The sequence below is a fragment of the Pseudopipra pipra genome, chromosome W, assembly GCF_036250125.1.
Source record: "Pseudopipra pipra isolate bDixPip1 chromosome W, bDixPip1.hap1, whole genome shotgun sequence".
Taxonomy (NCBI): Eukaryota; Metazoa; Chordata; class Aves; order Passeriformes; family Pipridae; genus Pseudopipra; species Pseudopipra pipra.
In genome coordinates, this window is record NC_087580.1 from 49,765,062 (window position 1) to 49,781,196 (window position 16,135).

The 16,135-nt window shown below is 41.9% G+C and overlaps 1 long non-coding RNA gene across 1 annotated transcript; it reads left to right on the plus strand.

Moving 5' to 3' along the window:
- The first annotated feature begins 1,274 nt into the window (after positions 1–1,274).
- On the plus strand, positions 1,275–10,775 carry LOC135404524 (uncharacterized). Its single transcript, XR_010425716.1, has 3 exons — positions 1,275–1,958; positions 5,173–5,304; positions 5,579–10,775. It is a non-coding gene; the product is annotated as an uncharacterized LOC135404524 (long non-coding RNA).
- Positions 10,776–16,135: the final 5,360 nt, after the last annotated feature.

Sequence of the window (16,135 nt, forward strand, 5' to 3'; positions counted from 1 at the left end):
CTTGATTCCTCTGTCCCTGGGACACGCCTCCTACAAAATGGGAATAAGGTTGAAGCAGATTTACTGATTACACCCCAGGCAGGGGTGAATCTATTAGGTAGAGATCCAATGGGAATCTTGGGAATAGGGGTGGTACCTCAAGGGGAGGGGGTGGAAGTTAAACTTTTCATCCTAAGTGAGAATTTGGGTATAAATCCTGAAGTATGGGCCAAAGACGAAAACAGGGGAGGATTGAAAATAGAACCTTTTACAGTAGAATTGTATACAGAAATTCCGATTCGTGTTCGCCAATGTCCCATTCCCCTGGAAGGGAAAAGAGGCCTTTCACCGGTGACAGAGTTTAATACGTGACGGGAACCATATTAATAGAAAAAGATGATTTAAGTATAACAACCAATTCATGTGTAGGTCCATCACAGTTCTTATATGGTCAGAACGCCATAGAAAATGAGGAAGTTGAACACAATTGTTTAGACATTATTGACTATCAGACGAAAATCTGAGAAGATTTGATGGATATCCCTATAGAAGGAGGGATGCACCTGTTTATGGATGGGTCATCAAGAGTAGTGGAAGGAAAATGAAAAAGTGGTTACACAGTGATTGATGGAGAAGATCTCACTGTAATAGAATCAGGCAGTCTTCCAAATACTTGATCCACTCAAGCATGCAGTAATCAGCGCACTATGCACAATCGGCAGTGGAGTGGGAACCATATACACTGATTCTAAATATGCCTCGGGAGTAGCACGTTTTTGGGAAAATTTGGCATGAGAGGGGAATGGTGACCTCTCAAGGGAAAGATTTAAGCCATTGAGAGCTTCTGGAGACCTTGCTAGAAGAAATACAGAGGCCTCAGGAAATTGCCACTGTTCATGTTAAAGGCCATAGTAAAGGGAACGATATAATTTGCCAGGGCAATAATCAAGCAGACCAAGCTGCCCGAGAGGCAGCTCTGAGTCACAAGGTACCTGAGGCAAAGATAATGGCTCTAGTACCGATATCAAAGGAAACTCCATGACCAATATTTACTGACAAAGAAGAACAAAAGTTATTGGAAATAGGAGCTGAGAAGAATGCAAAGGGGGAGTGGTTCCTCCCAGATGGGAGGCAAATGTTATCAGAAGCAATTACACGGGAACTGTTAAAAGAACTGCATAACAGCACTCATTGGGGAACTCAAGCCCTGGTGGACACATTTCTAAGAGTTTATGGGCACCTAGGGGTATGTACCATTGCCAAGCAAATTACAAGTGAATGCTTAATTTGAAATAGAGAATGAAATAAAATATTAGATATTTAGCTATGAAGGTGTGACTTTGCAAAATGTAAAACTGCTTAAAAGTCTCTGACCAAACTGTGGGCAATTGAGATAAAAAGCTTAGAGAATGGGGAAGGCTTTTTAGCATGTAGAGAGGGGTGGGGAACCTGAAACTGCTTGAAGTGATAAAACTTTACGTAACTACTCTATAATGGTAAGAATAGGAGGTAAAACTAAGTGTCTGTTTAGATAAAACAAACTGCAAAGGAGTGTATGCGTATTAACCTGTAACTGTTTGAAGTGATAAAACTTTACGTAACTACTCCATAATGGTAAGAATAGGAGGTAAAACTAGATGTCTATTTAGATAAGAAAGACTGCAAAAAGAGTGTGTGTAAAGATAATTTTGAGCTTGCTACTTTCAAACTGTATAAAAGGCTATGTTATTTCTTGGCTCGGCGGAGTGCACTGGGGAGAACACCTGCCCCTTTGCATTCCCCGGCCGTAATAAAAGTGCTTTTCAGATTGGCAGAGGTTTCTTTGAATCAATTTGGCACCCCAGATGGGACAGATTTCTGCTCGCCGGTGAGGACCCTCCAGAACCGGGGACCCTCTGCGCGCCCCGGGACGTTACTCCGGTGAGGCTCCCCGGGCTCCGCTGGATCACCACGGGAGTAGATGAAGACCCTGTGCACAGGTATACAAATTTTAAAGCACTCTTTTTATTTTTCCCTAGGGTTTTTGGGAAGGAAACCGTAAGTCGTACGCTGGTTTTTAGGGCTCTGGGCTTGCTAGCAGCTAACAAGAGCAACACCCTTTTAATAGTAGGTTCGAGTCCTACCGGGAGGATGCATATGGCTTTGATTGTGAGTTAGAGTCTCACCAAAGCTATACCAAAAGAGGAATTTTGGGCAGAGGGCTGCATCCTTCTGAATATGGGTTAACAGTCCCATTAAAGGGTGGCATAGGTTTTGATTGTGACAAGATGTTTTTGGGTTTACCATTGTGGCTAGATTTGGGACTTGGTTTTGGAATTGCGATTATTATAATTTTGGTAATATATTATATCTGGGTTTGTTTTAAACCCTCTGTCTGTGTTCCATGTGTTTGCTGAATTGTATTGTTTGCTTTTGTCTGTGAGTATTGTCTCTTATGTCATGAAATTACTGTTGTATGTTAAGTAAGCAAATATTAGGAAATTATATTTGTTTTCATATATGTTACTGGTTATCTCCTAATCACGGCAAAAGGACTACCTTCATGTGTTTACGGGAGATAGTGGTTTTGTGGTTTTGTGGTTTTATGGTTTTAGGCAGAACCCTAACACTCACTGTTTGCAGGAATTAAGCCAGGAAGTTTTGCTGGCCGCTTGCAGATGCCACAAACTCCAGGGCTGACAACCTCTGGGGGTGCAAACCCATATCTTTGCTCAATTTGTGGAGTTGTTCACCTCATACTTGTGATTTGTGTTGAATGTTGGCAATTTTAGCGTATTGGGGGCAAGAGTGGCATTGGGAAATCTTGGCATTGGAATGGTTGGGTTTAGATATGGTTTTGTGCGATATCTAGGAGAGAGTGACAAAGTCTACAGGAGGAGTGAGGCCAAGGAGGAATAAAAGGTGGTTCTTTTCTCATTGATGCTTAGATTGTGAGATTGTTGCCTTGTGTCAGTGAGAGTGGAGCATGGCTGTGTTACAGGTGCCTAGGAAAGGGGTTTCTTGTTGCCAGACTGAGGATTGCTGCCGGACAAGGGATACTTGGGCGAGCTAACAGGGCTGACTCAGAACTTTCCTGCCTCGGGGCTGGTGCTGTGTGTGTATGGTGTGTTGAAAGTGTATAACTGAAGTTTGTAGATAACCACAAGTTTGCGCCTTTGTTATCGTGCAAAGGGCAAGACTAAAAGCAGGCCAAAGCAAAAGCTAAAAATGGGGAATCAGCAAGGGAAACAAGAGATTGATAAAAGCCCATTAGGATGTGTTTTAACACACTGGAAAGAAATTGGGGAATCTCAGGGTGGGATTACTAACAAGAAAACTTTAATCAAATATTGTTCAGAATGGTGGCCCCTCTATAAACTAGAGGAAGGAGCAAAGTGGCCAAAGCACGGATCATTAGACTATAATACTTTACTGCAGTTAATGTTGTTTTTGCGGAGGCATGGAAGGTGGAACGAGGTCCTTTATGCTGACATGTTCTTTTGCTTGAGGGAACACCCAGAATGGCAGAGAGAGTGTGGCATTAATTTAGCCCCACGAGACCCGTTTGTTTTAACACTGGAAAAGGAGAATTTAAAACAAGGTATAGGAGAGCTCAAAAGGTGTTGTTCAGCCTGTTCAATAGGACAGAGGTGTTTGAAATATACCAACAGGGAATTAGAAAGTGGAATTGAGGATTATGTAAGTCCCTTTGGAGAAAGGGCAAATGAAATAGCCGAAGGAGGGGCTTCTGCTCCCCCCTCAGGACCAAACAGTGAATCGTCCGCATCTTCAAGACAGCAGGGGAGGGGTAGGGACAAAGAAAGGGGAAGAAGGGAAACTTCCCACTCCCCATCATCCTTATCTCCCCTGAGCAGGCGGACACGCAGTAAAACGAGAGCAAAATCTGTCTCCCCACACACAGAGACCAGGCGGACTATACAAGCCCCTTTAAGAGAGGCTGCAGGACTGCAGGGGCCTATAAAACTTTAAGTTAATTTCTCTATGGGAGACTTAGAAAATTGGAAGAATATTGCTCGTAAATATAGAAACGACCCAGCTGGGGTAGTAAAGAAATTTAAAGCATATGTTAAAGCTCTAGACCCAGAATGGGAAGATGTGGATCTCATGTTGGATGCTTTAACAGAAACTGAAAAAGAGTTAGTCTTAAAAGCAGCAAGGACCTATGCACAAACCAAGTTAGCAGCTGGAGATGATTTGAATTTCTATTTCCCACGAGATAAACCAGGCTGGGACTATAACGAACCTGACCATTATCAAATTCTCCAGAGATACCGGGGTTGGGTGGCTTACGGAATAGAAAATGCAGTTCCCAAAGCAGTAAACTGGGGTTGTCTTTATGCAGTAAAACAAAACACTGGAGAAACCCCTACTGAATTTATAGATCGATTAAAGGAAGCAATGCGAACTTACACCACCTTAGACCCATCGGGGGACCAGGGCCACCAGCAGCTAATTTCACTGTTTTTGGGTCAATCTTCAGATGACATCAGGCGCAAACTACAAAAGTTAAAAGCCGAAGATCAGAGAAATATCGAAAAATTAATTGAAGAGGCGTGGCGGGTATACAGGAACCGGGAAGGGGTAGAAAGACAGAAATTAGGTAAAGCTATCACAAAGGCAACCATCGCCGCCCTGGGTAAAAGAGAACATCGCTCTAAGAGACCTGGATGGCACCCTGGAAGTGGTAACCAGCAGAAATTGAGACCAAACCAATGTGCAATTTGTAAAGAAGAAGGACATCGGAAAAGAGAATGCCCTCAAAGGGAGCAAAAACCTATTTTAATGGTAGAATTCGACCAGGATTAAAGGGGACCGAGGGGTTTTGCCCCCAGGGATCCCTTGGTTATAATGGAACTGGGGAAAAATAAACAAAAAATAGAATTTTTAGTAGACACTGGAGCAACATTTTCTGTGTTAAATCAGGAATTAAACCTCATGGACGATGTATCTTTGAATGTGATAGGAGCCACTGGTCAAGTTGAAAAAGTATCTTTTATGAAACCACTAAGTTTTAAATTAGGTAAGACTTTAGGTATACATAAATTCCTATATATGCCTCATGCACCTAAATCACTTTTGGGAAGGGATCTATTAGAAAAATTGAATGCAGAAATTAGGTTCAACAATGGAGATATGCAACTTAAAGTAAAAGAAAATGAATTAATTGAAATTTTAAGTCTTGCTCTAATCCAGCCACAGATATCGGGAGAAGTACCACCAGCAATCTATGACCAAATCTACCCGGGGGTCTGGGCTGATGGGACCCCAGGAAGGGCCAGACACGCTCAACCTGTAACAGTAAGATTAAAACCTGGGACACGGCCGGTAAGAATTAAACAATATCCTCTCAAACTAGAAGACAGAAAAGGGATTAAAGAAATAATTGACAATTTTATCAAATTTGGTTTACTAATTGAATGTAAATCAGAATTTAACACACCTATTTTGCCAATCCGTAAACCAGATGGCAAAAGCTATCGGTTGGTTCAGGACCTCAGAGCTATTAATAAAATTGTTGAAGAGCTCCACCCAGTGGTAGCTAACCCATATACACTTTTAACTAAACTAAAAAATGAATATATCTGGCTTTCTGTTTTAGATTTAAAAGATGCCTTTTTCTGCTTGCCTTTGGACCCTAAAAGTCAAAAATTTTTTGCCTTTGAATGGGAAAACCCGGAAACAGGAAGACGATCACAGCTCACATGGACTGTTCTTCCACAAGGATTTAAAAACAGTCCAACCCTTTTTGGAGACCAGCTTGCCAAAGATCTTGAAGAATGGACTGCACCTTCAGACAGCGGAGTCCTCTTGCAGTATGTGGATGATTTATTAATTGCAACCAGCACACAGGAAGAATGTGAAAACTGGACTGTGAGCTTATTGAACTTTCAAGGGCTGAAAGGATATAAAGTATCTAAAAACAAAGCCCAGATTGTCAAGAAAGAAGTTACTTATCTAGGATATGAAATCTCAGGAGGACAACGTCAACTTGGGCCAGAAAGAAAAGAAGCCATCTGTAAAATACCTTTGCCACAAACTTCGAAAGAACTTCGCACATTTTTGGGAATGACTGGCTGGTGTAGGCTTTGGATCTACAAATATGGACTAATAGTCAAACCTCTATACCAGATTCTACAAGATGGAAATCAACAATTAACATGGACTGGAGAAGCTACACAAGCCTTCCATCAGCTTAAGAAGGAACTGATGCAGGCACCTGCACTGGGCCTCCCAGATGTAACTAAACCTTTTTTGCTCTTTTCGCATGAAAGGCAGGGAATTGCACTGGGGGTCCTGGCCCAGCAGGTCGGACAATATCGCCGAGCAGTGGCATACTTCTCTAAACAGTTAGATGAAGTGAGCAAAGGATGGCCAGGATGCCTGAGGGCCGTAGCTGCAGTAGTACTGAACATACAAGAAGCCTGAAAGTTCACAATGGGACAGAAAATGACTGTTCTAGTGTCACACGTGGTTTCAGCAGTGCTCGAACAGAAAGGCGGTCACTGGCTCTCGCCCTCCAGGTTTCTCAAATACCAGGCCACTCTAGTAGAACAAGATGATGTTGAAATCGTCACCACTAATATCGTAAATCCAGCAACATTTTTATCAAGTTCTACAACCATAGGGGAATCGGTGTATCATGATTGTATTGAAACTATTGAAGCAACATATTCCTGCGGACCGGACTTGAAAGATACACCACTGCCCGAGGCAGAAATGTGGTTCACCGACGGAAGCAGCTATATGAAAAATGGAATCCGTAAAGCTGGTTATGCCATAACAACCACAGATCACGTCATTGAAGCACAAGCACTCCCTGCTGGCACCTCTGCACAAAAAGCAGAAATAATAGCCCTTACCAGAGCATTGCAACTAGGAGAAGGAAAGGACATTAATATTTGGACAGACTCAAAGTATGCCTTCGGGGTAGTTCATGCTCATGGAGCAGTGTGGAAAGAAAGAGGGTTACTCACATCACAAGGAAAACAGATAAAGCACGCAGAAGAAATCTTAAAATTACTTGAAGCTGTCCAGTTACCGAAAAAGCTTGCTATTATGCATTGTAGAGGACATCAAAAAGGGAATACAGACCAAGAAAAAGGCAATCGATTGGCAGATCGAGAGGCGAAAAAGGCAGCAGAAAACAGCCAGGTAGAACTTGCCTCCCTAATTCCTGATGGCAAAATTATAGAGGTAAGCTCTAATGTATCATATTCAAAGGAGGATTTAAAATTAATAAAAGATCAGCAAGCTCAACGCAAAGGTAACGTGTACTACTTAGAAACAGGACAAATAGTGGTACCTGAAAGAGTACTATGGAAAGTTGTACAGGCAGAACATAACAAAACTCATTGGGGGGCAGATGCATTACACAAATATCTAAGGAAACAAATTATAGGACAAAATTTATACACTACAATAATCCAGGTTACTAAACAATGCAAGACCTGCCTTCAAAATAATCCTCACACAACCAATAAAATCGAGATAGGGACAATTGGCAAAGATAATCTCCCAGGGCAACACTGGCAGATAGATTTCTCTGAGTTGCCTAGGAAAGGAGGCTACAGATACCTGTTGGTTTTGACAGATACTTTCTCAAATTGGCCAGAGGCTTTCCCGACTCGAAGCAATAAGGCTCGAGAAGTTGTCAAGGTACTACTTAATGAAATTATCCCCAGGTTTGGAGTACCTGACATCATCTCCTCGGACAGAGGACCACATTTTGTAGCTAAAATAATACAAAGAATTAGCAGCATCCTGCAAATCAATTGGCAATTACACACTCCATATCGACCACAAGCAAGTGGTCAGGTGGAGAAAATGAATCATTTGATAAAACAACAATTGGCAAAAATCTGTCAAGAAGTAAACCTACATTGGTACCAAGCATTACCTCTGGCCTTATTGCGAATAAGGGTCAAACCGAAAACTAAAGAAGGGCTGAGCCCTTTTGAAATGTTGTATGGAAGACCCTATGGGAATTATTATCAAGGAGAAGATCTCACACAGGTTGGAGAAGGATATGTACGAGAATACCTGATCTCATTAAGTAAACAATTGTCAAAAATTAACAAACAAGTAATGAGTACTCGCTCAAGAGGAATAGACCAGCCCTTACATAACATTTCCCCTGGGGAATGGGTGTATGTTAAAACTTTTTCAGACCAGCCATTAGAGGAGAAATGGAAAGGACCATACCAGGTGCTTCTGACAACCTACACAGCAATCAAAATTAAAGAACAACCCACCTGGATTCATTATTCACGAGTAAAGAAGGCACCTCGAGAAACATGGACGTCAGAACTTGTAGGACCAACCACCCTCAGGTTTACTCGACACTAGCCACTGGAACTCTGATAAGTATACTAACTCTGGCTCAGGCCATTACCTTAGACTGGCCATGGTCTAGGGCTCACATTGGATATACTGGTATGTCCGGACAAGACATTTCCAATTTAAACCTGGCCACTGTGGTCATGCACAAAAATAGACCATGCTCTGATTGGGAAAAAAGAAATGGGCTTAGTACCTTAACGGGAATAAGTGGGAAAACACAGATAGGATGTAGAGGAATTAACATACCTGACAATGAGAAACAAATATCCCAAACACAAATCACTGTAAGAGAACCTATAAAAGGAAACCTGATTGGTAAGTCCATCTGTATGTCCAATCAATGTTGGCACAACTTTACCATAGATACACCAGTTTCTGTAATATGTCTTTGGGCTACTCTGAAAGGAGACAAAGCACTATCAAGAAAATTTATAATAGACACCACAACAACATCACAGACTTCTGCCCCTTTACCAGATACGCCCTCAGTATGTACAAAAAGAAATCACAATCTTTCCCTTGTAGGACCTTATGTAATTAGGCAATCTAATGAGCAGAAGTTACTCTTAGACCCTACATATTCTCTGAAAAAGGTCCAAGTAAAAATACAAACAAACATATCCTCTATAAAAGAGGATTGCCAACCCTTCATTCTCCAAAGTCTTAAAGGATGGAATGCTTGGTTAAAAACTAGATCCCATCACGAAAGAGCCCAGAGAGATCTAATGGGGTGGTTTGGATCAGGATTAGGAGTATTAAATTCAATAGATCAAGAAATGTTAATTAATAAGCTCAGCACTGTAACCTCTGATTTGGGAAAGATGGAAGTACCACTCAGATCATCATTAATGACTATAGCTGAAACAGAATCTCTTACTACAGATTTGATGATCTTGTTAACTGAACACACATCTAAAGACTTTCAGGTTGTGACTAATGTCTTTGAAAAATTACAAAAAGATGTCTCAGTAGCAATACAGTGTATCCAAACTCAGCAATGGATACAATCTGTATCGGCAGGAATTATAAGAGAAGGAACCTCAGGAATTTTACCTCAAGAGATAAGAGAGATCATATCCAGACAAGACACCACAAGTAAATTTGAAAAAGAACATCAGGCATGGTGGCAGTTAGTGAACTTCACATATAACACAGAGCTGGAGCAGATAGAGGCATATGTTCTTACCATCCGTGAGGCAAAAGAACAGACCATATTTCCTGTCTTAGCATTAGGAGCAATACACCGGGACATTGTAGTTAGACCTATAGGGCATAATGTCTGGGCAAGCTATGACAAGGACACGGGGAGGTGGCAAACTGTCAACACGAAGGCCTGTATACCTAGGGAACAACTAGGATATGTGTGTGAAAATGCTGTAATAGAGAAGGAGGATTTATGTTTAGATACAGAAGACAGTGTATGTACGTTTGAAATGTTCCCAAATACACAGGCACAGTCCCAAGTGTATTATGTGGGTAAGGGATGTGCCTGCATCAGGACACTTTGCACAAGTATAACAATTGATAATTGTAAAGAATTAACTAATGGTACTAACTTCTGTGTTTGCAATTTTACTAAAATAATAGGATGTGACTTTAAATACACTGCTCCTGTGACCACCATGCAATTGATCTCGGATAGATATACGTCATATCATGAAGTGCCTAAACTACAAATAGGCATGGACATTAATATCCTCCAGAAAATGCTCTATCATCCGGATATTGAACAAATGATGGAAAAGGTAAATGCTACTTCACGTCGCATGCTGTGGCAAGTGAAACACGACACAACAGAGATAAAAAACATCATTACAGAAGTGACAAAAACTGGAGAACATCATTGGTGGAGCATGTTTTTGGGATTAACCAATAGACATTCACCCACGGCAGCTCAGCTATTTAACTTCCTGATTCACCCGATCTTGGTTTTGATGCTGGCAGCTCTCCTCCTTACAATCGTCAATCTATGGATGTGGTGGAAAATAAGAACTATAGCACAACAAGTACATGTGCTCTGGACTGTACAAAAAGTGATGCAAAAGAATTTGCATTAGTTAAAAGAAAAGGGGGAATTGAAATAGAGAATGAAATAAAATATTAGATATTTAGCTATGAAGGTGTGACTTTGCAAAATGTAAAACTGCTTAAAAGTCTCTGACCGAACTGTGGGCAATTGAGATAAAAAGCTTAGAGAATGGGGAAGGCTTTTTAGCATGTAGAGAGGGGTGGGGAACCTGAAACTGCTTGAAGTGATAAAACTTTACGTAACTACTCTATAATGGTAAGAATAGGAGGTAAAACTAAGTGTCTGTTTAGATAAAACAAACTGCAAAGGAGTGTATGCGTATTAACCTGTAACTGTTTGAAGTGATAAAACTTTACGTAACTACTCCATAATGGTAAGAATAGGAGGTAAAACTAGATGTCTATTTAGATAAGAAAGACTGCGAAAAGTGTGTAAAGATAATTTTGAGCTTGCTACTTTCAAACTGTATAAAAGGCTATGTTATTTCTTGGCTCGGCGGAGTGCACTGGGGAGAACATCTGCCCCTTTGCATTCCCCGGCCGTAATAAAAGTGTTTTTTTTCAGATTGGCAGAAGTTTCTTTGAATCACGGCAGCCGTGGTGTCAGGCGGTGCATTGGGGGTGCTGTCTGTCTTCTCCCCTGTTTTACACACTCTACTCTTAATACTTAACTTATATTACTATAGCCTTACTTGCTCTGCAATGGTACAGTCTGTGTTTTGTCTGGAAAACTCTTTCTCCCCCGTTTTACACACAAACACCCCTCCCCCCGGAACGTGTCCATCTGCAGCTGTTCCTCCCCTCCTATGTATCATTCTTTCTCAGCAGACCACGTAGCTAAGTTGCGACATGAGGAGAGCAAAGGCAATTTGACTCCTTGATTTTTCTCTGAATGAACCCTCCTCCCCCTCCCTCCCTCTCCCTCGTCCTCCGACAAATGCTAGTGAAAGCTCCCTTAACGAAGCAACACTTTTGCTTCAAGGGGGGCCGAGTGCTCCAGACAAACAGGAGACGCAGGGGGGGCAAAGGGCGGGAAAACGTGAAGAAGGGAGGACAAGAGGGGGTAGTCCTGCCCCCTGCAGAAGTGGTTCTGTTGCCTTTATGACAAATAGAGTGTCCTTGCTCTACAAAAAAGGTTGAAAATTTCCAAGGTGGTATCCTGTCCTTTCCCATCGTATTTGTCTTTTGCATGGAGAGTTGCACAAGATTTACAAGTTAATGTTAGCAAATATGCCATAAATTCCCTTTAAGTTATGAGACTGATGAGAAGTACACAGCCAATAACTACTTAAAATGTGTGTGTGAATGACCAGTGACTGAGGTGCCCACCTATTGCATGACTGGAAATAGACTGTGTGAAAGAGAAAAGGTACGTGAATGTGTAACTGTGTAGATTTAAAAATACTTTCCGCCGGTGTCAAGATTTTAAAGAAATGTGTAACATGATTCTGTTGAACCATAGTGAGTCCTTATTCTGGATGGTATATGAACTCTTCAAATTCCCACCATAAGTAATTCCGCTCTTATGAAGACTGGTGAGGTTTTAGTTATTTCAAAACTAGCCCTGTCTGGTTAGCCATTTGATTAGGACTGAAGTTAAATAAGAGATTCTTACAAAAATTTGGTGTTCTATTTCAGCCTTGTATGAGGTTTATAGAGGTTGAATCTCAGGTGGAGCCTTTCCACTGGTGCTGTTTCTTTTTCATGTGTCGTGCTGCCCATGGGTTGTAGCTATGTGGGCTGTGCAGGAGGCAGAGTCATTTGAGCTTTCCTGTGTTTTCCAGGTTTAAAATCAAGAGTTGTCGATGTTGCTGCCCTGCTTGATCAGCCTGTTGCGGGGGGGCCCTGAAGATTGTCAGGGCCATCCTGCGTCCTTTCTCAGAGGCATCAACAGCGTTATAAATAGTGTGTCTCCAGGCCTCCTGATTGGAGACCAGAGTACACCAGTTATGTTGATCAGTGTGGCCAGGGCTGTGATGTCGTTTCAGGGAGTCCTTGTGTCTTCTCTTCGGGGCAGCTCTCTTGTCATGCGGCAGCTGGTGGCAATATTCATCATAAAACAGCTAGTCCTTCATCCTTGGGACGTGCCCTGCCCATCGCAGCTGTGTTCTCAGAAAAATGGCCTCAATACTTGTGACTGCTGCTTGTTCTACACCAGACGTATTGATCACATAATCTGACTAGTGGATGTTTAGCATTGTATGAAGGCAGCGTGGGTTAAGTGCCTTATTAATCGGTCGTTCTAGTAGCACGATTGCAGAGCTTTTTATTCATGTCGGAGTCATTGATGCTGATTATACAGGACAGATCTGTGCTATGGTCTCCACACCTTATCCTCCAGTGACAATTAAAGGGACACGAATAGCTCAACTTGTACCTTTTGTGAGTTGTGTTCCCCAAATAGAGCCTCGTGAGCGTCAGGATGGAAGATTTGGTTCTACTGATGCACCACAAGTCTTTTGGTCAGTGCCGATCTCTGCGCAACGTCCACAGCTGACCTGTACTCTCTACGATACTCGAAGCTTGCCGTTGGTTGTCCAGGCGAACGAACTTCTGCATTTGGGGGCTGACGTAACTATCATTGCATGGACATCCTGGCCAGCCTCCTGGCCTGTGGTCACACCAGGGGTCGGGGTTGTGAGACTGGGAGGTACTGCTCAGAGTTTTCTTTCAGAACATGCAGTACTCATTACCAATCCTGAGGGTCAAACTGCTACTGTCAGGCCATATGTTACTGTAGCACCTTTAGCCCTGTGGGGACGAGATGCTCTATCTCAGTGGGGGTTAAAGATCACTACAGATTTTTAACTGGGGTCACTGTATTGCAGGGTGTGACACAACCCACCATTGCTTTAACTTGGCTTACAACTACTCCTGTGTGAGTTAAGTAGTGGCCCCTACCTACAGAAAAGTTGTTGACCCTGCAACAGCTTGTTAAGGAGCAGCTTGACACTGATCACATTGAACCATCTCAGAGTCCTTGGAGTGCCCCTGTCTTTGTGATAAAGAAAAAAATATGGAAAATGGAGACTGCTGCATGATCTCAGAAGAGTTAATAGCTACCATGGGAGCATTACAGCTTGGTTTACTGATACCTTCTATGCTTCCTGCAGAATGGCCCATTGTTATTATTGATTTAAAAGATTGTTTTTTCACGATCCAGTTAGACCCCAGATATAGAGAAAAATTTGCATTTTCAGTTCTATCTATTAATCGTACAGAACCTTACGACCGTAATGAATAGAAAACCCTCCCCCAGGGAATGACAAACTCTTCTATAATTTGTCAGTGGTTTGTGGCTATAGCATTGTCTCCTATACAAATGCAATTTTCTGACTGTCTTTGCTATCTTTATATAGATGATATTTCTGCTGCCTGTGGCCACTGAGGATCAGCTGGGTGTGTGTTGGAAACTGAAACCAGAAAGAGTCTACAATCCTTTGGCCTAGTAGTTGCTCCTGAGAAGGTGCAGCGAGAGGAACCCTGGAAGTATTTAGGGTTCAAAATTACATGGAAAGCAGTCATTCCTCAGCCAGTTCAATTGGATATTAATATCAAAACTCTTACTGACGTACAAAAGCTACTAGGGTCTTTGAACTGGATTAGGTCCTATTTGGAATTGGCAAACACCCAGCTGGCACCTCTATTTGACCTGCTCAAACATTCTGACAATCCTCAGGAACCAACGGAACTGACTAAAAGAGCAGTTCAAACCATCCAGCAAGTAGAGCAGGCTTTACATTCTAAATTTGTTTCACGAATTGATCATTGTCAAATTGTCTAATTTTTCATTTTTGCAGATCACAGTGTTCCTTTTGGAGCATTGGTACTGTTGCCGCTGTATTTTGGTGCTGAAAAAACCTCCAGGAGCAGTTAATTAGGAGTGAGATAAGAAAGGGTTTATTTGCCAAGGCTAAGATGTTATACGACGCGCGCCGGCCGTGCCTGAGAGGTTACATTTTATAATACCATCCATCCAATCCCAGATGTGCCCACCCTGTGACCTTTCCTCTGGTCCGCCCCGGGTCCACCTCTTTGAAATGAGTCTGGGGTGTATTTTGGGACCCCCCCTTCCTCATCTTCATCATCATCAGAGCACAAAGGGTACATAGTTACCTAATTTCTGACTTATTCTGTGGTTTAGGCCCAGATATGCTGTTCTGTCAACTGTCTAGCCCTTGCCTTGACAAAAGACTAAACACTTCTGCTGTATTCAGAAGCAGGATTGATATGGGGAGCATAGAATGGGGTAAGAGGGTTAGGAATGTATAAACAAGGGTACTGGAGAAAGGGAAAGGAACAAGGGACAAGGGGGGGGGGAAGGTTGCTGCTTTTAAAACTTACAAGTCTTACAAATATTAGAAAAATAAAAAAACATTAGGGTCTTAAGGCATCAGTCCCCCCTTTAGAGATTAAACAAGACTCAAAGATCTTGTTCAATCTCTACATAGCACTAACTATATAACAAGCTATGCAGTTTTTATACTAGTATGAATGGCTGCTCTATTCAGATTCAGCCTGGTAACCATGAAGTAAGTTTGTGAAAATAGACTTAATGAAACATCTTTAAGAATTACCAATGTGCAATTTAAATTTGTTGCCAAATTTCAACCAAATCCATAGTGCAAATTCAGCACTCACTTATAAAGAATGTTTGATGCATTTTGCTAAAGCCAAATGTAAATTTAGGCTTTAAACTTAATTCATAGTTCCTGACCATACTAAGCAATACAAACAAGAGAAGCAAACTTAAACACTATTTTAACAGTCCTTATAACAGTCTTTGCTGCTCTACTCGTCTCAGGAACAGAGGTTTTTCTTCTTCCTGGATGAAATTCAGGGTCTTTGATGATAACTGTCCACGTTGGAGATGGTCTGCTGGACTTAAAAACAGTTCTTTCCATTTGGCTTGCAGGAGTTTCAGTCTTAGTGCAACATAAACTCAGTCCTTGGGCTGGAACAGATGAGCAGGAGTGTCCAGCTTCACAGGCTTAGGTGACATGATGTATTTCTGAAGTTCCTGCAAAGCAGATCTTAAAACATTAAACAATTCTACAGATAAACCTCTTTATGCAACTAGGGAGTCGATGAAGTGTGACTCTCTGTTTGATGACAATTTCACAGGAATTTTGAATCTTGGAATTCCTGCATTTTGATCTTCCGAGAGAGGAGCTTGTGCTTTTATCACATAAAGCGATTAACTGCCAGTCACAGATATAATAGGCCAGTCAAGAGCTTACCTGAAGCAGACTGCGTCTGGATGCAAACAGCACCCTGGCAGTGCCAGTAGCCCACCACAGAGAGTTTATACTCTCTGAACAAATTCTAGGCCTTACCGGGGGCAGGTTGTCTTGTTCCAACCTGTCCCAGACTGCAGTCAATCATGTTTACTTCATGGAGTAGTCTTACAGGGACTCCTTGCCTCCATGGATAAAAGCTGCCTCACCTGTTAAAATAGGTACATTTATAGATATATGAATATCAACAAAGCAATAAAGCTAAGAAAGCATTTTCAGCAAACTACTTAAGTAACTTAAACCTATTATTCCAACAACGATGTTACCGGATTGTCTCAAGGATTGTATGCAATGGTGCAAGCTGGATTTTTGGGCCTTATTGGAGGGTTCACAAAACCAGTGCTGTAATTCCTGGTTAGCAGTCAGAAGCAGGATTCCCATGATGCAGTGTTGAACCTGCTAGAGCAGTACTGCTGCTTTACAGAAGCTGTGATGGCATCCAGGCAAAGGGTCACTCTGTGGTTTCTTGGCTCTGCTGCCTTCCACTATAG